The following is a 23,529-nucleotide window of genomic DNA, read 5'->3' as shown; positions in this document are numbered from 1 at the left end:
GACCAATCGTCCTGTCAGGACGGTCCAAATTCTTATCTGGGCCCAAAGATGGATAGCGATTGACGTCAACCATACCGTGGTACATACTCTTGTTTGTATCAAGGGCTTTCACTACTCGAGGAAATGGACTAGGAACCGACCTTACTCTTGTTTGGCACGGACCTCTCCACATACCAGGGTTTGATTCCCTGGTATGGCAACCCACCTTTGTAAACCAAAACCCTTTAAATGCACTCAGCATACCGTTATAATGCCCATATGTATGTTTGTATTGAAGGGGACGAACCTTAGCAGGTAAGTCAACAAGATCCCATACGTTGTTCTCATACATAGAGTCCATCTCGGATTGCATGGCCTCAAGCCATAGCTTTGAGTCAGAACTAGTCATGGCACCTTTATAGGTTGCGGGTTCACTACTCGTCAAGAGTAGAACATCATCTATATCATGTTCCTCGACCATACCAATGTATCTGTCTGGAGGAATAGAGACTCTTCCCGACCTCCTAGGTTCCTCGGGGATATTTATCGCAGTAGGGATTGAAGGAATAGGTTCCTCCAATGGTTGCTCGGTGTTTGGTTCTGGAATCTCCGACAGGTCGAAGGTTCTATCACTCTTAGCATTCTCGAGAAATTCCTTCTCTAAGAATGTCGCACTAGCCGCAACAAAAACACGTTGTTCGGTTGGCGAATAGAAGTAATGACCATGTGATCCTTTAGGATAACCTATAAAGTATGTCTTGACCGATCGCGGGCTGAGCTTATCTTCAGTCTCCACTTGACATAAGCCTCGCAGCCCCAAACCCGTATAAAGGACAAGTTAGGGACCGTTCCCTTCCATAGTTCATATGGAGTTTTGTCAATGACTTTAGACGGACTTGTTAAGTATTAGAGCGGCCGACAAAAGAGCATAACCCCATAATGAATCGGGTAAAACCGTGTGACTCATCATGGATCGAACCATATCAAGTAGTGTTCGATTTCTCCGTTCGGACACACCATTCAGCTCGGGTGTTCCGGTGGAGTTAAGCGAGGGCGATCCCACGGTCTTTAAGGTGTTGATCAAACTCGTGAGAAAGATACTCGCCACCACGATCTGAACGTAGTGTTTTTATCTTTCTACCAAGTAGGTTCTGTACCCTATTTTGGTATTCTTTGAATTTCTCAAAGGATTCACTTTTGTGCTTCATTAAGTAGACATAACCATATCTACTTAAATCATCCGTGAAAGTGATGAAATACCTATAGCCTTCTCGTGCGGTGATTGACATAGGTCCACATACATCTGTGTGTATGAGCCCTAATAGGTCAGCAGCGCGCATTCCAACACCTTTGAAGGAAATACGAGTCATCTTACCGATGAGACATGATTCACACGTGCCAAATGATTGAAAATCAAAGGCCGAGATAGCTCCATTTTTAATGAGCTGTTTTACGCGTTTCTCATTAATGTGTCCCATGCGGCGATTGCCATAGATATGTTTGATCTTTATCACCTACCTTTAACTTTTTATTCATTACGTGTAATATTTCGGTCGTCTGATCTAAAACATAAATTCCGTTCAAGGAGCGCCTTGCCATAAATCATATTGTGTAAAGAGAAAATGCAAGCATTATTTTCTATTACAAATGAAAAACCAAGTTTGTCAAGTGCAGAAACTGAAATAATGTTTTTCGAAAGACTAGGAACATAATAGCAATCATATAATGATAACTCAAATCCGCTAGGAAGCTGGATCACATATGTCCCCTTTGAGATGGCAGCCACTCTTGCTCCATTCCCAACACGCAGGTCCACCTCACCCTTTACGAGGGGTTCGATGTTTCGGAGCCCCTGCACATGATTACACAGATGAGAACCACAACCAGTATCAAGTACCCAAGTTCCGTAACTTGCGTGGTTAATCTCAATCATATGAATAAAAGTAGAAGAGAGAGAAGACATACCAACAGGTTTAACACGACCTGCCTTTAAGTCCTCATGATAAACAGGACATGTACGCCTCCAATGCCCAGTCATGTGGCAGTGATGGCATTCCATGTTATCTTTCTTGCTCTTTGTCGCGCCCGATGAGTTACTCGACTCACCAGGACCACTCTTACCTGAGCCCGACTTCTTGAACTTCGCCTTACCTCTCGCTAGGTTTGCACGAGCTTTGCCCTTACCCTTTCCTTTATTTGACACAACGAGAACATCTTGTTTCATGCTCCCACTGAACTTCATGTCCTTCTCGGTCTGTACGAGGAGGGAGTGCAGTTCATGGGGAGTCTTCTTCAAATCATTCATATAGTAATTCGCTCTAAATTGCGAATAACCATCGTGGAGTGAATGAAGAATACGGTCGATAACAATATTCTCGATGATGTTACAGTTAAAGGTCTCCAGTTTCTCGACATTCTCAATCATGCTGAGAATGTGTGGGCTAACCGGTTGGCCTTTTCGGAGTCTCGCATCAAAGAAGCGAGTGGTATGCTCATAGGTCACGATTCTCGGTGCTTTCGAGAATTCCTTAGTGAGCGTGGTGAAAATCTTGTTTGCACCATGGGCTATGAAGCGTTTCGGCAAATTGGGTTCCATTGCAAAAATGAGTACGTTTTTAATCGCACCCGCTTCCATACATAAATCATTAAACTTGGTGATTTCAGCAGCTCTAGCCGTGGGACTGGGTTTGCGGGAGTGGCTCTAATAGATATTTGAGCTTCCCGTCGCCAGCGCGGCAGCATTCCGTAATGCCGCCTCCCGATCCGCGAAGTTGGATCCATCATTCTTGATCGAGTAGACCGATTCATCCGATTCATGAAGATCCGAAGCCAGGACTCACGGTCCAATGTGGCACTTGGCATTGGGTTATCACTTGAACCAGCCATTTGTTTTTAGCAGTTTAAAATCGTGATCTACACTGAAAAAGAAAGAAAAACAAAACGAAATAAGCAACTCATCGAGGTGATTTAAGTCTATTTTAAAATTCATTTTAAAACATGTAGACTCTCGCACTTGCATAATTGATCTCCCTCAAGAAAGATACAAGTGATCCCAAGACTCAATTTCTGTAAATTGATAAGCCAACTGTTTAGCTAATTCTTCAGGAAGAACTCTTGGTCGATAGATTTCCGTAAATCCTATCTATTGTCCACCATAGTCACAGGATCGTACGAGTGACCATAGTGTTGAGATAAAATAAGTCAATCGGTTCCAATTTACCCGACGTAGAAGGGGTCATAGTATGCCTACCGACGAAGAAGGGAGTCCTTGGAGTTTGACCTATAAAGACCGTTCTCAATTTTGGTTTATACGAGGAAGATCCCATCAACTTAATTATAATTCATTTTAAGTGAACGAAAAACTAGCGTCTGCGTGAATGAATCAATTTAGGTGATGGCTTAGCATGATCGTGTGACATACGAATGTCAATGAAAACTAACTCGTGACCTCTATATGTGTCAGTTTTCATGCAATAATTAGGTGGTTTGGTTTTTAGGCGGAATATGATGCATACTATCGTTACATAAAAAAAAAAAAATGAATGCGATACGTAAATAAAAAATCCTAGTGTGGCCTATCCTAGTAAAAGAACAAAATACAACTTTGGAATCCACCGTTGGACCCGAAAAGCTTGTCTTGATGTTCCATCTTTATCCAAGTAGCGGGAGTGAGCATTCGGTCTCCATCTTTAGTCTTCTCAAGAATTACAATTTAAAATTTACAAACATAAACCTATTTACATTCTAAATAAAAGCGTAATTAAAAGAAATAAAAATGGAGATACGAGATCTCAAAATACAACCAAGACCGTGTTCCATCATTACGGTAACACGTTCTACTAAGGCCACACTAAGTTACAACCGTTTGCAAAATAATTAAATACGTAATTAAAAGGCATTCAAAACATTCAAAATGTATATAATAAAACGATAAATATAATGCATCAACTAAATTAAATTAATTCGTGACATAATTCCGTAATTATGTTTAATTTATCCAAACCACCAAAGATAATTAAAATTATGTGACAAAACCGCTTCATCAACTTAATTTTAATTCGATATAATCCGTTACTTTAAAATTTTAAAGTAACTTTAATTTACGTGGGTGAACCGTTTCACTAACAAGCGAGAGCATAAAAACGTTTTATGCATAAAAAGGGGCCGAAAGAAAAAAACAGAAATTTTTTTTTTTTTTCTTCCGCATCTTGTTGACGTGAAACGAGTACCAGGGGCCAAAAAAATTTTTTTTTTAAAACACGGCGAGAAATGCCGAGAGCTTCAAGTGGCTAAAAAAATTTTACGCGGCTCAAAACGTGAGCATAAAGGATCAAAACAAAACGGTTTGATTAAAACACAATTGCAATTTACTCTAATCCGGATTAAAATAAAAATACAATTGACATGTTCTTCACATTTTGTTGTAATTATCGATTAAAACAACAAATCGCTAAGAACAACACGAAAACAAGAGATCGAACGATCTAATAAAATTGTGTGGCACGCAAATCAATGCAAAATATAGGAAAAACAGGCCGTGACACTTGAAGCACGGTTTTCCAGAATTTTCGAGATAAAAAAAATTTGCCACACGAAAATTTGATGCAATCATTTTGACGGATCTTCTTTATATCGCAATGAATATCGATTACAATGCAATATGCAAAGATTAAAATGAAAAACAAGACAAAATCACAACCGTGTAAACTAGACACGGGTCCCAACACAAAGAAAAACGCAGCAATAAAAATTATTGCCGAAAAAAAAAATTTTGTGCCGTGACAAAAAAATTTCACCGAGACAAATTTAAGACAAAATTCATCGATTTCAAAATCGTTTAATGAAAAACACATATAAAAAATTGCGTGGCCTCGCTCACGATACCGCTTGTAGGTTATTATCCGTATAATACCCTTTAATTGTAGGATTATAACGCAAAATTCATATGTAGTTTATAGTCATAAAACGAAAAACAAGATGAAAACGATAAAGATGTAGAAGTAACCTTCGGTCCTAGTGCAAAAGGCAATGAGAGATTAAAGCAAATCTCCTCCTAAACGATGCACCCAAGATAGTCCGAGTAATGCCCTTGTGCTAGAGATGATCCCCTAATTGCCTTGCAATATCGAGGGGATAGTTTTGTGAGTTGTGTTGGATGTGAGATCCGGAATTCGGGAGGCACAATTCCAAAAACCTAATTATTTTGCAAAAATGAATTAGGTTAGACAAAGAGGAGAAGCTCTCCTTTTGTCCTTGTGTGTCTCGGCCAAACCGAGTGAGAGGAGCCCATTTGGGCTTTTCATTTTCTCTTCACTTAAACTTGCGGTCCGGTCCATAGCTTACTAAATGTATACGACGCGGTTTCATTATAAACTGTTATCGGTTATCGGAAATTAAGGCATCAACTAATAATACGGGTTAGTTGAATTATTAATACATGTCCGACAAAACAGTATTGTATAATTATATTCAATATACATTTAATTTAAATATAAAACGCTTATATTTAAATTTACGAATTAACTGGTTAATTCGCCTTTAGCTCATGATATTTAATCCGTATTAAATATAATATCTCACCATCACATTTTGACTAATTATTAGTCAAATAACTCAGACTAACTGGTTAGTCAAATTTGGCATCTACATGACTGTATTTTCATACCGTCACGTCACTCAAGACGTATCCTATAGGTGTGACTTTTAGGGACCAGTTGATCACCGCCATCTGTATGACAATAACGTCAAACTTATCTAGCAAGCCAACCGTTATTGATAAACGTGGATCAACTGATTATGATACAAAGTATACCCTTTGATCCTTTTAAGAGGTTTATAAGTCCTTGCACTAACTGTTAAGGACACTAACCCCAACATGTATCATATACGTGATCTCCATTTGTAAACAAAACCATGACGAAATTTTGTAAAATAAAATCCATTACCTTTTTTTTTTGGTAAAATGTGAGATGTCCGTGCAAGGACTTATAACATACAAAGCAAGAGCCTATCCGTATCCTAGTTCGAACTCCATGAGGATCAAACTTACAATCTAATACCCAGCTTTTCTAACCCGACTTCATCCCGTCTATTCAGTTTGGCTGTGCATTTGAATTTAATTCTTTGCCTTATAACTTCTTTAATTTTCAAATCCATTACCTTTCCACTTTTTGTAAAATTCAATTTTCAAAATTCATCCAATTTTAAATTTTCCATAAATGAAATCCTTCGTAAATTCTCAAAAAAAAAAAAAATGAAAATAAAAAAGTCCAAAAAAAAAAAACATTTTAAATCAAAATTTTTTCAAACCATGTAAATGTATATGTGTAAATTCTATTGGGCTAAGTTAGAGTCAAAATTCAAACCGCCTATGTCCTAGTCGAAACTCTGTCGAGTCATGAACCCGTCTTCCTTTACATTTTGGGTCTTTTAATATTCATGCAAAGTCTTAAGGTGTCACACGGTCATTTTGGACCCCGATACCCCAATTCAGTTTGGATCTAAGCATTTCCGACACCTCGAGTCGCACGTGCCCGAGTCATACATAAAAGACTTATTAACACCTATAAGCACACCTCGGGTATCTACTCTCATTCCCGAGTCTAGAATCAACATGTGTCATCAATCCCGTCAATAAGGTCAGCCATATAAGGGTCATTCCGTCAAATTCAACACTCGAGTCTAATTTAAAGTCAAGCACCGTGAATTCAAACACGAGAAGTCGCTCACGACATTTCATGAATTCACAAGTCGACATCTAGATTTGTCATCTTATCCTCGTAGTTACTTGTCCCTTCCTGTGTTCGTTGTTTATTGCCTTAGTATGAGTGATCCCATGTCGAATCGAGTTGTAATGCGCGTTATTTCTGTCGAGTAGGAATCCAGCAAGTTCCGTCAGGCAGCAAAGTCACGAAGCAGCTCAAGCCAAAATCACCGTGTCTCTCCAAGACATTTATGCCATGGTCCTGCGAGTTCAAGCTACAGTAGAAGATTTGAGCATTCGCATCCTCGCCCTTTAAAATGGGATTGTGGAAAAGAACACGCCACCTAGAGAAACCTCTAGTCTTGGTCGCCCAAAGCTTACCTCTTGCAATAACTGTCGTCCTAGAAAGCCGAAAACAACCGAAAGGAAACCTGGGAGGCATCAAAGAGTGCTTTCTGATTTAGGCATGTCTTATGCCGATGCTTTGAAGAGACTCTCTGCCCAAGGTAAGCTACATCCAATAGGTCCAACTCCGGATCCACCGTTAGAGAAGCAGGTGAACCTCTGGAAGGGCAACAAATACTGCCTATATCACCAAGGTAGAGGCCATAATATTGAAGAGTGTTTTCTCTTGAAACACACCATCCAAGATCTGATCGAAGAGGGCAAGCTTCCAGTGCCAGCTTCTGTCGAGCAATCCAAGAAGATCAACCCTCGTGGGTCTAGCAGCACTAAACATGATGAAGAATCATCCCTAAATTGTTCTCATCTCCTCAATCCTCGTGACGACGAAGAAATCAATGTCCTCGAAGACGACGATATCCAAAGTTGAATGCTCATGCTTTCCATTGCCTTCAACAGTAAATTTTCCAAGATAGAGTGAGCCATTGATAACCTAAATTCTCGGCTTTCCAACATAGAGAATCAGTTTGCTGAAATGGGTAAGAAGCTTGAGTTGAAAAGTGTCCAAACAAAGCCTCAACCTGACAGTCCTAAAGCAACAAATGAGCATCTTATCTCTAGTTCTTCTCATCCAGGAATCAAAATCAACAATGGAAACCTCATGGAACCTTCGTCAAAGAAACCTAACAACTCTCCCAAGTCATTCACATGTCTAGGCATACCTTATGCCCTAGCCTTAAACAATTTATCCTCTCTAGGTCTTCTTCAACCAACAAGGCCTACCCCAGATCCGAAAAAGAAGTCTATGTTTTAGGATGGCAATTCGTATTGTCAATGCCATAGAGGAAGAGGGCATGAACCTGAGAGTTGCTAAAAACTAAAAAATATCATCCAGGATAATATTGAGAGCGGCAAATATAATGTATCGACCTTTGCTCAAACTGACATTAAGTGTGCCAGGGCTAAACTCATGGAAGCTCCACCCAGAAGACCGGGACGGGCTCCTAGAGCATTCGCTAACCTTGGCATCACTTATGCAGCAGCGCTACAAATGCTAGTATCTCAAGGCAAATGGCACCTACTCGGTCCAACTCCGGACCCTGAAAACATACTGCCTAGATGGAACAGTAATGCATATTGCCAGTATCATCTTGGTAGGGGACATGATACAGAAGCATGCTTTTGTTTGAAGCATATGATCCAAGATATGATTGAAAGTGGGAAATTGTTCCTGTCAACCTTTAACTCACAAGATAGCTTAGGCAATCCTCATAGATATACCACTTATCAGGAAACTCTTCTTGACAGATATCCTTCCAGTGTTCCTAATGATGAGGACCAGCTGCTCAAATGGGTGAATGCTCAAAGCCAGATGCCGAAGCCAGTTGCTGGAAGAGTAAATGTTCAAGCGTGGGCCGATGATTATGAGTCTGGATCTGAGATCGAGTCAAAGTCCGAGTTCGAGTCCTAGGCTTTCTATCCCATAATTATTTTCTAGTTTTTTTTTCTTTGTGTCCATTTCCATTCCTAGTGACAACCTGGGGGCTGTCCCACGAGTCACGTGTTTTCTCGAGTCTATGTTAAATTCATTTATTATTCATTTCAATAAAAATACACTTTTCAATCCACTTATTGTCCTATTTCTTCCTTTACCTTTTCCTGTGACAACAATTATTGGTTTGAGACATTTTAAAACAAACAACAATACATGTCAGTCGATGTGAGTGCACTAAAATGATGTTCCAATTCGAGTTGTAGAGGACCTGAAACTCCGTGTTCTTTTCTTACCTATTCCATGTCTGGCAGTAGAAACCTCGCTATACCCTAGTTTAGTACGAGCATATCTCAAATGATTCTAGGACGAATCTAGACCATCTCCCTTGTTAACGATCTACGACGGAAGGCAAGCCCATTCCCCACTATAAACAACCCGTGTTACTAAACACCAACCCGTTTCACATCAAAGGTGCTAGTCTGACCCGAATCCATGGTAGCAAGAAAATTCAAGACGATACGAGCCATGATCAAAGACAAAGGCTCAATCAAGAGAAATGACCAAGATCATATTCAAGGCCACAGCTATAACCGTAATCCAAGACAAAAGAGTCAAAAAAAGATAAGGCTCAATCAGTCAATGTAAAAATCAAAAGTCAAAGTTATCTTCAAAAACCTGAATCAAAAATCTGAGTCTGAATCAAGAACGAGTATGAAATTAAATGCTAAACGGAATACTGCTGAAGTCTACGTAGAATCAAGACATCAATGAAGATGGTCAGCTAGTACCCTCAATCAGCCCATCACACACCCTAAGTCCTTCTCGAGACCGTTACAGGGAGATAGTTAGGAATTTTGAGAATCCTCTCAAGATCGTCAAGTATGCCCATCCTTTAGAGCCAAGACATGGAAACTTGATCCCGCGTCATTTTAACCTACATTTATGTGCTCAGGCTACATCAGGCCAGGAGACTCCATTTCCAAGCCACGTTACAAGCCATAATCCCCATAAAGCCTTAACTCCATAAAATAATGCTCTAGAGATTTGTCCATCAAAGCCTCTAATTTCCGAGCTCCACATTCCAAATATCCAATCTAGTTTTACCTTGACCCAGATACGGAGTCTTCAAATACTTTGCTATCTAGAATGGGACATACCCATATCCATCCTTAGGGTCCACCTTCAAGTGCGCTCACACGACAAGGAAATTTTTACAAAATTATACCTATTTGGTCTATGATCAGAGGGAGTTATCTCAAATCGATTCTTTGAGTCACCAAAGGAATATACCCTTGTGACCCATGCACATTAAGGCCTTGAAAACATAGCTTAGGCACACACCTGAACTACGAGCATGGTTTGATTTCACCTCTTCAGGTGGATACGTAGGCAGTCCTTTCTTACACAAGAAGGATAGAACCACAACACCCAAACAAAATTAACCAAACCTCAGAACAATGATCTAGTTTTATTTCACTCCACGTGAATACGTAGGCAGTCCTCATAGACACTACCGTCCCAACTTTTAACCTCAATTATCAACCACCTCAAACATCAACTTTCAACCTCAATTTCAACCTTTCAACCACAATTTCCATTTCTACCTTTTTACTGGGGGATCCTTCTTGTCGCACAGTTTCTTTTTTACCAAAGTCTATAGTCATCTTCTCATCTTGGGGGCTTCTCTTCCGAGATGCCACCCTTCCTTCATCCACTTTTTTGATCTTCGAGTCTCATTTGAGTCAACCTAGTTCTCGGTCTGGACAATGACAAAAGTTTTAGATCGATTCTCGAAGTTATCGTGCCTCATGAGGGGTCTCTTTTACAGCAAGCGGCGGCAAAAGGGTGTCCAAGTAGATAGCTGATCCACGGCTTATGCCTTGCCTTTATATGTCCCCATCATTCTTACAATTCTTCTACCTTGGGAACTGATACGCATTGTCACCTATACTTGGCTAGGGGTTGCGCATACTTAGGAAAAGTCTGTCAGAGTCATCCATATGTCGCGTTCCAGTAGGTCTGCGTCCGCACCAGTCACGTGTTTAAAGCTCATTTAAATGTGCATAATTCATTATAAACGACAAAATTTCCTTAAGCAAGTTTTAAACAACTTTTATAAAGAAACAACTTTTGCAAAACCTATGTGTTTCCTCATTTGAGGTCCATGTGATAATTGCTTACATGCATATGTGTTTATGTGCTATTTTTTCCTATTAGATCGCATTCTGGTGTGGCTACTAACCATGCAGGTAAGTATTAGAAGTAGTGCTCGCTCCAACTGGGGGCTTTGCTCAAGTCTTCATTCTCCCCAGCGCAGCAGTATTTTGCACTATTGCTAAAATCGTTATATCCAGCGCAGCAGTATTTTGCACTATTGCTCACTCAAGATTTCTCCCATGACGATCAAGATGTTCCTAGTCGTCAATATATATGTTCTCTGCGGCGGCATTTTACAGTACTGATGCTCAAGGTTTCTTCCATGACGATCAAGATGTTCTTAATCGTCGATGTGTTCCCCAACAAGATTTCGTTGCCGCTTGCAGGCCACGTATTTCTCGAAAGCATGATTCGCTTGAGACCGACGCAAGCAGATTCAACCTCAAGTTTTTGCCAGAGTTCGCTTGAGGCCAACGCAAGCAGATTCCCCAGCAGTTTCTACCGACGTCCTGCTACCCTCAATATTATTGCTTCCTCATGGAGTTTAGCAAAGGTGTCGTTCTCCAGAAGTTCCCAAACCAGAGCCTCCTGCCTTAGGTTCGTAAACCCAAAGTTAGGATTCATACCCTTAGATTCTTAGATCCCAAAATAGCTTCCCTTAGGTTCGTAAACCTGCAAGCTCTCATACCAAATGTCCGTAGGTTCATAAACTTATAAATCCTTTCTAAGTCCTCATACCTTTTCCCTTTTTCTTATAAAGCCTAGACGCATGCGTTCAAAATAAGAATTACTAACCCCGTAAGTTTCTAAACTTAACCTTACGATCCCAATTCCTCTTAGGTTCACAACCCTTTAAGTTCCCATACCAGCCTGTCCTTTTAGGTTCATATACCCATCTTCATAAACCCAGCTCTTTAGGTTCCCAAACTCCCCTAGAGTTCGTACACTTCTACCCTTAGGATCATAATCCTTTAGGATCACTTTTTCTTAGAGTTCATAAACCCAAACCTTGGTTACCCCTTAGGTTGAACTTATATTTGGCCTCCTTCCCGTCTATGTTTTCCTTTAGGGCCCCACAGCCTAGCACAATCCTTACATATCTTTTAGGTCTTACCCTCAGCTCCTATGCACCTCCGGAAACATCTCGGGAAAGAAGTCTCAGGTATGTTTTCTACTTATGGCTGTTAAGCCTCCTTACGTATTCTAATGGACTTTAAACGACCCTCCCCGGAAGTCGACAAACTCTAAAATGTTCCCGACGACATGTCCTTGGCTCAGACCCCTTGAGCCGCCTCGCATCGCTATAGTCGTCAGGTTGTATTCTTCGATTGACCTGATGGCTATACTTTGACTTTCGCCTTCTCCAAGCCTCAGTCAAATTGAGGGCTTTGTAGATACCTCATTTCTACACCTCCCGCCAAACACTCACTGATGATTGGGCCTTATGTTTAGCATATGTCACGATTTTATGACGTTTTGTGAATCGGTTAATAAAAGGTAAATCATACACTCTTCTCTACCTCATGGTTGTCGTCTAGGTGTCATTACGGTCATTTTGAATGTAATTAAAGTACATTTGGAGTCTTGGTCAAAAACCACTTCATTTTCATAAAACCGTCAGATCCCGAGTCAAAAGCAATGTGCTTGTCTACCTAAGGTTAGGATGTCATAAAATCTAAGGAGTATATATCATTTTTAGTCCCATATCATTTCTTTGGGCTAAACTTAAATTTCACATTGCAAAATATGCATTTCATTTAGCTAAAATGACAACCCTACCTTTAGGCCCGCCTCATGAGGTGATAAAGACTTTTTTGGGCCAGGCCTATTTCACAAAACGTTCTAGATCTTTCTCGTAGATTTCCAACGCCACCGAAATCACCTTATTCCGAATCTTGTAGAGAAAGTTATGCCTAAAATATGACAGGCTGTCAAACACGTTTTCTTGCGCAGAAGGATCCCACCCAAGAAAGGACGTAGTAAGTGTTGCGCCTCTTCTAAGGAGTGCAGCACCTGCTGCGCCTTTTCTCAAGGCTTTCTTTTCGTCCAAATTTCCGTGTTTCAACTATGTCGGTTGTTTTCGGATCTTTCTTTCCTATTCCTTTCCAAATTCTACCCTTACCATAATTCCTCCGTGTATTTAGTATAAATAGAGGCCTTTGCCTCACATATTTTTCACGCGAGTGTCCGCCCTTCCCTTCTCTCTTTGCATTCTAGACCTTGCTCTAAGCTTTCGACGCCTACTTGCTTGATCAATCGACCACGTAAGCTCAGATCATTCTGAGTACCGGTCACGTTTGCATGACCGACCAATTTGACCACTACAACATAATTAATCAATCTTTTTAATTCCTTTTTCAAGTGCACTTTCATATTTGCATAGATCGAGTCTAGTTACCACTAAAAACCGATTTAGTTAAATATCACAACGTTAACATGTAAGCCTGAGGGTGTAGAAACCTATTTTATTTATTGTACTTTTATTTTGTATTATTAACGTTCGAGTTTATGTCATAAGCGTGCTCAAAACCGTCCTTTAAAACCACCTTTTAAAACCTTCTGATGGAAACAGCAGAGATCTGACGCGGGGAAGAATCGCATCAACTGATACGCCATCTAGAAAGGCAGCAGCATCTGCTGCGCCTCTTCCAGAGGCTGCTTTCAGTTGTTGCACTTCTTTTTCTTCCTCAGGTTTTTTGCTCCTTTCGCCTCATATTTTCTTTTTTCGTTCTTTTTCTCTTATTTCATCTAGTAATTCTCAAATTAGTTTTTTTATATATTCTTTTTCAACCTTTTACGGCTTAAATCCCTTATAAATTCAAGATATGCGGGTTTTCGTCATCTTATTCAAACCCGGATTTAAAGGATTCGATTTCTCCATATCGAGTCGTTTGAATTCGTCTTTTGTACATAATTTTATTTATTTTCCCGTTTTATAACTTTTATTCCGTTTTCAAATATAAAGTTTCAATATTTGTAAATCCGACATCGTAAACCGTCGTAGTCCTTAATTCATTATAAATAATTTGTTTTAATCAGACTTATGACGACCTTTAGCATATGTAATCAACTAAATCACTTATATTCGAGTCGTACCTCAATAACCAATGTAAATCAACCAAAGAACAATAACTAACCCGCGGGTCTGATTTTCACAGTCAGAACCAAGCTTAAGAACAGACGTATGAAGTGCTGCGCCTCTTCCAGAGGACGCAACAGATGCTGCGCCTGTTCTGAGTTGGCTTCTGCCTCTGAACTCTTCTCGCTTTGGCGTAGGGTTTCTAATTAGGATTTTAGTCAACTATTATTCTTATTATCGCCATAATTCGACATATTTTCCATATTTCCATATTTCCTATTTTATTTTTATTTCTTTATTGTTTTTCCTAATTTTATTTATTTCCTATTCTCTTTTAATTTCCTTATTTAAATCAATTTCCAATTTTCTTTTAATTTCCAATTTTCTTTTATCTCTTTTATTTCTTTCCTAAAATCTTTTGGCATGTTTATGACATAAATCGTTTGTCACTTGTAATTTTTTTTTGGTGACGAGGGGTTGAATCCCCTCGGGCAGATGCAATACCCTGCAAACCACGCGTGCCATGTAAGACATCCTTTTTAGGATGACAGGTAAACGCAGCACTTCCGTGCAGGGAGTCGAACCCGTGACCTCTCAATTTGTTGCCATTGCAATGCTTTGAGGCACTCCCGCTCTCCAGTACACTCAAGCCACTTTGGTTTAGTCACTTGTAATTTATTTCTTTGTAATTTGTAATATTTCATATTTATTTTGTATGATTTCATTTATTTATCTACCATTCACATGTAATTAATCTAACATCGACTTCGACCCAATTGAGTGCTAAATTACGTGTTCACCGACTGAGTTTACTTCACATGATAGGATTAATCTGTGGATGTTGCATTGCATGCATATGATCGACAACATATCAAATATGAATAATTTCTCTAATCATTAGTAGAGGCCGCTATCGAGGCGGGCGGGATTAGGTGTTCGAATTAAAGAGCTTCCTAATACGTACCCTCACCCCTTACTCCAGATCTCTGTGAACATCCGCGTTCATTTGCATCCACGAGAGTCATTCTAGACATAGAATGCTAAGGCTAACAAGTTCTTAGTGTTCATGTCACTACTTTGTATCTTGGCATGACACGAGGTATTCGAACGGTTCCAATTTTCCATAAACATTGGTGGCGAATCCACAAATGCACGCTAATTCAAGTGCTTCCGCGCGCACCGCGGGTGGCCCATGTCCACACCGAAGTTCATACCATACCCAAAACAACACCTAACACAACACTAACTGCTTAAAGACTACAACCACAACTACTCAAAGTATCAACAACTCCAACTATACATGACAAAACTGATGTTGTCGTTAATCCATCAAACACAATTTATAATATCAACAAACAACTAGTTAGTGGTTAAGTCGAGGTCGATTCACGGGACGGGGTGCTTTGGGTTCTAAGTCTATCTATCTCAATTTATGCTAGTGTCACAATTTGTTGGGGTTTGAAGTTGTTCAGTCTAAACTAATGAAAGCAATAAAGAAAAACAAGCAATAAATTAAAAGATGTAAACAAATGATAAACAATACTAGGGTGTCATGGGTTTATAGGGGATTCATGGTGGTGATCATACAAACATGTTTACATAGTTGAAAGCAAATTATTATTGTATGGAATCGAGTTAGTTTATGTCTTACGATTCATAGGAAGATTTGGGTCCCGGAGCTGAGTCGGTCAAGACTGTACAACGCCTACAAGTCGACTTACTTTCTTCCTATTCACTTCTATGCATGTTCTAACATGACTCGAGTTAGTTTATGTCTAACAAGTCTTCTTGAATATATTAGAGATGTATGTAAATGCAAGGTTTCATAGTCTAGCATTTCATCAAGCATAACATGTGCATAGGTTGACACTATAACAAGCAAGCAATCTTATGATAACATATTAAATTAATTATAAATCTACCCCCATGTTATAGTTCCCCTTAATCTCCTATTAACACTAACTAAGAGACTACTCACTCATGATCATGGAAAACATGCTAACAAGGGTGTCAATCATATTAGCAAGTCTAAACATGATGAATGAGTAAGACAATAAACAATAAAGGATAAAGAGTAAAGAAATTGTACCAATATTAAGATGAGCAAATGGAAAGCAAAGAATAATAGAAGAGAACTTGATTGATTGATGAAGAGTTGTCAATTCTCCAATAATAATAACCCAATAGTCTTAAATTACCCAATAAGAAATCTTGTACAATAATTAAGGAATGATTAAAGTGAAATTTTGTGGAATAATTAAGATTAATCTATTCTAATCTATACCCAATCTAATCTAAGAGAGCTTAATCTAAACTAAGGAAGCCTTCTTTTTCTTCCTCTAATTACAAGAGGGATATATATATATAGTAGTACAAGAATTAGGTTACCTAAGGGCTTAAATGACGGTTAGACCCCTTAAAAGAAGATTAGAGCCTTGCAAGTCTCAGGAGGAGCCTCACGTCTTCCCATTTGGATTGCAGGGGTAGACGCTCAACCTGTGCATGGGCCGCTCGGGTTTGTCACTGAGACGCCCGGGCTGGACATGAGACTCCCGGATTTCTCTCTTAGTCGCCCGACTTAAGCTCGAGCCGATCGGATTTGTGACTCAACGTGGCTTCTCCTTCTTTGACTGCCTCAAGATCCGTGGGGATCTTCATCATTGCCCTTTTTCTTCGCTTTATTGACTTAGGTCTTTGGTATTAATATCCTCTTTGATTCTTGGTCGTTGGATATCATCCATTTAGCTCCGCTTTACTCCATTTAAGAAAGGTTAATGCTCTTCTCCTACAAAGGGCACCAAACCTCATAGAATGTGCATAGAAGGACGCTAAAGACAAGAAACAACCCTAATACATACTAAAAAGCACAGGAACTAGTCTAGTTAGGGGACTAAATGTGTGTAAATAGGAGTCATATAAAAAAACTCCTCCCAAACTCAAAAGGTGACAAAAACACAACTATGTTGACATCAACTAACCCCAAAACATGCATGTGACCATCTCCTACCCCCCTAAAATACAACGGTTACGTCCCCGTACCAAAACATACCTGACCTAAAAGGTGAGGAAAACGCTCTCTCATCGCCTCCTCTGGTTCCCATGTGGGTTCTTCCATATTTTGATTAGACCAAAGTACCTTTAGTAAGACGGTCTCACTGTTCCTTGTCTTGCGCACCTTCCAGTTTAAGATCTCCTTGGGAACCTCCGCATAAGTTAGAGACTCATCTAACTCTATGTTCTCAACTTCTAGAACATGTGATGGATGGCTCACATACTTCCGGAGTTGCGAAACATGAAACACGTTTTGGACCTGATCAAGCGATGGTGGTAAAGCTAGATGGTAGGCTACTTCACCTATGCGGTCTAGGATCTTATAAGGACCGAAAAACATTCGACTCAACTTCTCTTTCTTGACAAACCTCATCACCCCTCACATAGGTGACACTTTCAAACGGACCTGGTCACCTGCGGTGCAAATCTGCATAACTCTTTTGGCGATCTTGAGCTGCTTTCATCTTTTGGTGAATCATGCGAACTTGCTTAATCATATCCTGCACAATCTGTTGCCCTAAAACCATAGTCTTTGCACTATCGTCCCAACACACCGAACTCCTGTAGTTCTTGCCATATAACTCCTCAGAAGGTGCCATCCCAATGCTGGTGTGATAGCTGTTATTGTATGAAAACTCGATCAAATCAAGCTTATCTTCCTAACATCCACCAAACTCCATGGCACAAGCCCTCAACATATCTTCAAAAGTCTTAATTGTCCTTTCAGTCTGACCAACTGTCGCAGGATGAAAAGCTGCACTCATATTCAAGGTAGTTCCCATCAAATCCTACAACTCTTGCCAAAACCGCAATATAAACCTCGCATCTCGATCTGACACTATGTCTTTTAGCACCCCAAGTAACCAAACCACATGGTTCCTATAACCCAGATCTAACTATATCTTAGTCCAAGTATTCTTCATCGAAATGAAGTGAGCTGACTTTGTTAAACGGTCGACGATAACCCAAATCATATTGTTAAATTGCTGAGTCACTAGTAACCCCACGATGAAATCCATAGAGATTGACTCCCATTTTCACTCTTGTACCTCAAGTGACTGAATCTTACCTTCTGGTCTGCGTTGTTCACCCTTTACTCTTTGACAACTTAAACACTTGGCCATGACTCGGCTACATCTTTCTTCATGTTAGGCCACCAAAACGTTTTCTTTAAGTCCTTGTAAAACTTGTCACCACTCGGATGAACTGAATATGGAGTGCAATGAGCCACCGTCATGATCAACTTTTTCATGTCCGCATCACTAGGAACACACCATCTCCAATCAAAACGAACAATCCCATCTGTGTGGATAGAAAATCTCGAAACTGTGCCACTCTCTACCATTTATTTCCACTCTTGAATCTAGGGATCGATTTGCTATTTCCTCTTTATGTCATCATACAAATCAGGTTCGATAGTTAAGTCCCCGATGGCCTCCCCCTTTCGAATCATATGGATCCTCATCATAGACATCTCATCCCTCAGTTTCATCAAAGACATAGTTATACACAACGAATGTACACTCTTCCTACTCAAAGCATGTGTCGTCATATTAGCCTTACCCTCGTGATAGATGATCTCTATTTCATAATCCCCAATCAACTCCATCCTTTGTATCTGTTGCATATTCAGCTCTTTCTGTGTGTTGATATACTTTAAACTCTTATGATCTTAAAACACTTTAAAGGTTTCCTTATAAAGATACTGCCTCAAAAATCTTTAGAGCAAAAACAACTCACCCAGCTCCAAATCGTGAGTAGGATAGTTCTCCTCACACGGTTTCAGCTGCCTCAATGTATAAGCGATAACCTTCCTATTCTGCATCAACACACAACCCAAAACCATTCATTTAAGCATCGATGTATACTTCAAAGTTCTCACTTCCCTCAGGTAGAGCTAGAATAGGAGTTGTAGTCAAACACTCCTTTATAGTTTGGAACGCAGTTTCACAAGTCTCATCGCAATGAAATCTGGTCTCTTTCCGCATCAAAGTTGTCATAGGTCTTGCGACCTTAGAAAAGTCCTTCACGAACCTCCTGTAGTAGCCAGCAAAACCCAAGAATCTCCGAATCTCAGCAACATTCTTCAATGATTCCCACTTAGTCACTGCCTCAATCTTACTAGGATCCACCGACACACTCTCCTTTGAAATCACATGCCCCAAAAAGGCCACTTTCTCCAATCAAAACTCGCGCTTAGTTAACTTGACATACAACTGATGATCTCGCAATATCTGCAGTACTAACCTCAGATGCTCCTTTTGCTCCTCCTTAGTGTTAGAGTATACCAACATGTCATCAATAAAGACGACCATAAAACAGTTTAAGAACGGGCTGAAAATCCGGTTCATAAGATCCATGAAAACTGTTGGTGCATTAATCAACCCAAAAGGCATCACTACGTACTCATAGTGACCATATCGTGGCCGAAAAGCTATTTCAGGAATATCTTCAACTACTATCCCCAGCTGGTGATTACACGACCTCAGATCGATCTTAGAAAACACCCTCGCGCCACTCAGCTGGTCAAAAGATCAGCAATCCTTGGCAAAGGATACTTGTTCTTCACCGTGAGATGATTCAGCTCCCTATTGTCGATGCATAACCTCATACTCACGTCTTTCATTTTCACAATCAACACTGGTGCTCCCCAAGGTGATACACTAGGCCCAATATTCTAAATGATATGGGAAGATAATTGAGTTGCGGAAGGGCTAGGTATAAAGAAGTGGGTTGTTGAGTAGTGTTGGCAAGTATAATGAGAATAGAAGGACTGATGTGAGTTAAGACAATGTTGACATTAGTTATAGGACATGAATATATGGAATTATAATGGTGTGGGATACTGTAATGAGGGTATGAGTTAAGGGTTATATAAGAAATGAGGGATGACATGTCAGACATGAGTTTTGAGGAATTAGAGGAGTAAGAAGTTGGTAGAGTATTTGCATGGTATAAGACTTCGCTGCTAGACTAAGTGACAGAATAATCAAGGACAGAATTAGTATGGATATCAAGGTTTTATTTATGGGTTTAATGGAGTTTGTTTTTGTCGGCATGGTGTTGTCACTAGCGACTTGGGGAAATGTTGTTAAAAAGAGAAGTCGATCGTTCTAACAGGTTAGTTATGAGGAAGTTGAGATGAATATTGTGGTTACGAGAAGGCATATGTTGAAATAGAACTTGACTTGGCATGTAATGCATATCACTTTAACATGTATATATTAATTAGTTACTTATGTTTTATAAAATGGTCAGCTAAATTTGATTGTTTAATTATGATGTATACTAGTGATAATGTGAGTTGTCGACCTTTAAATAGTAGTATGGGATGCTAATCATGAGGTTATCATCTAAGTATTCCGTGTAATAAATGGTTGAGACGAGTTTTGAGGTTGTTATCATTTCTTGTCATGGATGTTGTATTGGGACAAAGTTTATGAGACTGTATGGGATGCAATGATTATCGATGTGACTGTTGTGTTCCGAGTTACAATCCGGGCACGATACTCCGTGTTACGATACGGATACCTTTGCGCTGCGGTGCGACTGTTGCTGGCGGTGTTGTGATGCCATCATCGGTTGTGGTGAAGGAGGCAGAATAGTGGAGAAAAGGATTTTGAAATATTATGTTTATTCCATTATAAGCATGAAGATTTAGTGTTGATGTGACTCTTAACTGCGCACATTTAGTCCCCTAATTGAACCTATTTTGCATACTAATATAGCATTTCATGGCCATTTTATCCGTCAATTCATTCCTATTTTGCTTTCCTATTGCATTTTATATGTCTTGTAGGAAAGAAGATAATGAGGCGGAATTCCTGGCTCTCGCGCATACTCGGAAGCTTGTTGACTATCTTGGATGGACTAGTATGAAGAGGACGCAAGAATGATGACCAAGGATGTAGGAATAAAGAGTATATAGAAGGATCATAGGCTTAAAAGCAAGAAAAAGGGAAACTGCAGCTCAACCCATGCGGGTCAAGCTCAAGTAGAGCGAGTTACAGCTCAACCCGCTCGGGACAATATCAACCCGCTTGGGTTGAGGCTCAGGCTGCGCGTTTTTCTCTCGGGACAAGCGGATTCCTTTACAGGACCAAACGTGATGCATGCTAGGACGCACGGATCTTCTTAGGAGTTGCTACATGATCCGCGCATGTCCCTCGGGACTTGCAAAGCTCTATTCAACACTTAAGAATGTTATTTCTAATCTACCCTTGCTTAACCTAACGATGTACCACTATATATACTTCATTAGATTAAATCAATCCCTCTTAGATTAGATTATGAGTCGATTAGAATAGATTATCCTTTAAGCTTTAAACAAATTACACATTAATCTTTCCTTAATTATTGTTCAAGCTTTATTATTGGGTAATTGAAGATTATTGGGTTATTATTGGAGAATTGACAACTCTTCATCAATCAATCAAGTTTTCTTCTATTATTCTTTCCTTTTCAATTGTTCATCTTAAGTTTTGTATAATCTCTTTACTCTTTACTCTTTATTGTTTATTTCCTCACTCTTTAATCATGTTTATACTTGTTGTAATAATTGACACCATTGATAACATGTCTTCCATGATAATAAGTGAGTAGTTACTTAACTAGGATTAGTGGGGAATTAGGGGAGTTAATCATGGGATAGATTTGTGCTTAAAGAGTTCATATGAATGCTTGATTATTGTTTTTCAACTTAAGCACATGTCATGTTTGCTGAAATGCGAGACTATGAAACCTTGCATTTTTTACCCATCTCTTATCTATTCAACAAGGCTTGTAAGATATAAACCAGCTCAAGCTTTGTTAGACCGTGCATATTGTTGATTAGGGAAAACCCAAGTGGACTTGTAGGTGTTGTAAAGTCTTAAGCGACTTGGCTCTGAGATGTAAGTTTCCCTAGGAATTGGTTTATCATGCATGCAGTTTAATAGGAAGAATTAAGTCGACTTGTAGGTGTTGTAAAGTCGCAAATGACTCGGCTCTGGGCCCCAAATCTTCTTATGAATTATATGACATGAACTAACTTCATTCCAACAATAATAAATTGCTTGCATCTATATAACTCATCTATGCTATCTTACCATGATTCCCCTATGATCCCATGATATCCTAGTATCCTTTATTACTTGTTTACATCATTATTTGCTTTATTGCTTGTTTTATTCCATTGCCTTCTTTAGTTTCGAATCATCAACCCAAACCAATTGTGATAACCCTTAGCACAACTACGATTAGATTGAACAATTTGAATACCCCCGTCCCGTGGATCGACTCTGACTTGCTTGCTATGCTAGTAGTTGGGTATAAATGTGTTTGATGGCGGACAACGACCCGCACCATAAAAAATGGCGCCGTTGCCGGGGACGGTGTTTAATTGATTTGATTTTCGTTAATTGTTTTTAGTTGTGTCTTTCTTTACCTTGGGGAAGTTAATCTCCTCAAGGTTGTTCTAATTGAATTCGAGTTCTTTGACACTTTGCATGACTAGGAGATCACTAGGTAATTTATTACCTATTGATTTTGAGATTGAAAGGACCTTAACCAACAATAAAAGAGTTGCTAGAGGTACTTCACGAGTTAAAGGTATTGGGGAGACTTTGGACATTCAACCAAATAACATTGAGTTTGTCAACCCTTTTGCAAGAGAAGGAGAGGATAACCCAATTCAAAACTCACCACAAAATCAACCTACAATGCCTAAATTTTCATCACATTTCGTACCAACCGAGGAGAACCTACCAAACAGTACTCCTACACCACCACATTTATGTTAGTTGTTTAGACCAAATTAATACTCATCTTATGATATCAAAATTACAAATTATTTTTAGGTGGTCTAAATCTACTTGCATGTATAGAAAATATATAAAAGAGATGGTATAAAACCATTTTAAGACAAAATGTCCTTACATTGTTGATGGTAAAAATTGGGCACAACTCAAAGACTTCTTCCTTGATGTTGTTCTTGAGCTTATACAATAAGGATGATCCTTCAACTCCTTAATTACCAAAATAGGTAATCTCCTAAGGTGGCACCCAAGATTCAACCCAAAATACTACTAAAATTACTAACTAAATAATATTAGTAGTAACCTTGTAATTTAATTTTTATATGTGTTTTTAGATGAAAACGATGAACAAAATAAGAAGAAAAAAATGGTCTCCAAGTGATGAAAAGGAACCGGTTATGGTACCCTCAAGTGACCAGGTTTTCTTCTAATTTTTCCAACTTATCAAATGGTATGAATAGCTGGGTATTTAGAATCAAATATGGGAAACAAAAGGAAGTGGAAAAATCCACTTAATGAACACTTGTTCACTATACAAAAACCGGTCATAAGGGACTCCATTGGGTCCATTTCGGTTTTCGACATTTGCCCCACAAATACTTATAAGTCTTATATTTAATTATCTTACATAATTAAATATTAAATTAATTATTTAATACTTAAATAATACAAATTAACTACCAATGACTACTAAACTATAAAGTAATCATAAGACTATTTTATCAACATACAATGTGTCAATATTATCCCACTTAGCTAATTTTTACAACCTCTTGTAAAATTTAAATAGCTAATTAATTCCACCTCAAAACATATACACATATCGTACAAAATTAATTAATTAATAAATTCTAATTTGTTATTTAAA

The sequence above is a fragment of the Silene latifolia genome, chromosome X (genome assembly GCF_048544455.1).
Source record: "Silene latifolia isolate original U9 population chromosome X, ASM4854445v1, whole genome shotgun sequence".
Classification (NCBI taxonomy): domain Eukaryota; kingdom Viridiplantae; phylum Streptophyta; class Magnoliopsida; order Caryophyllales; family Caryophyllaceae; genus Silene; species Silene latifolia.
This window is presented reverse-complemented; position numbering follows the sequence as displayed.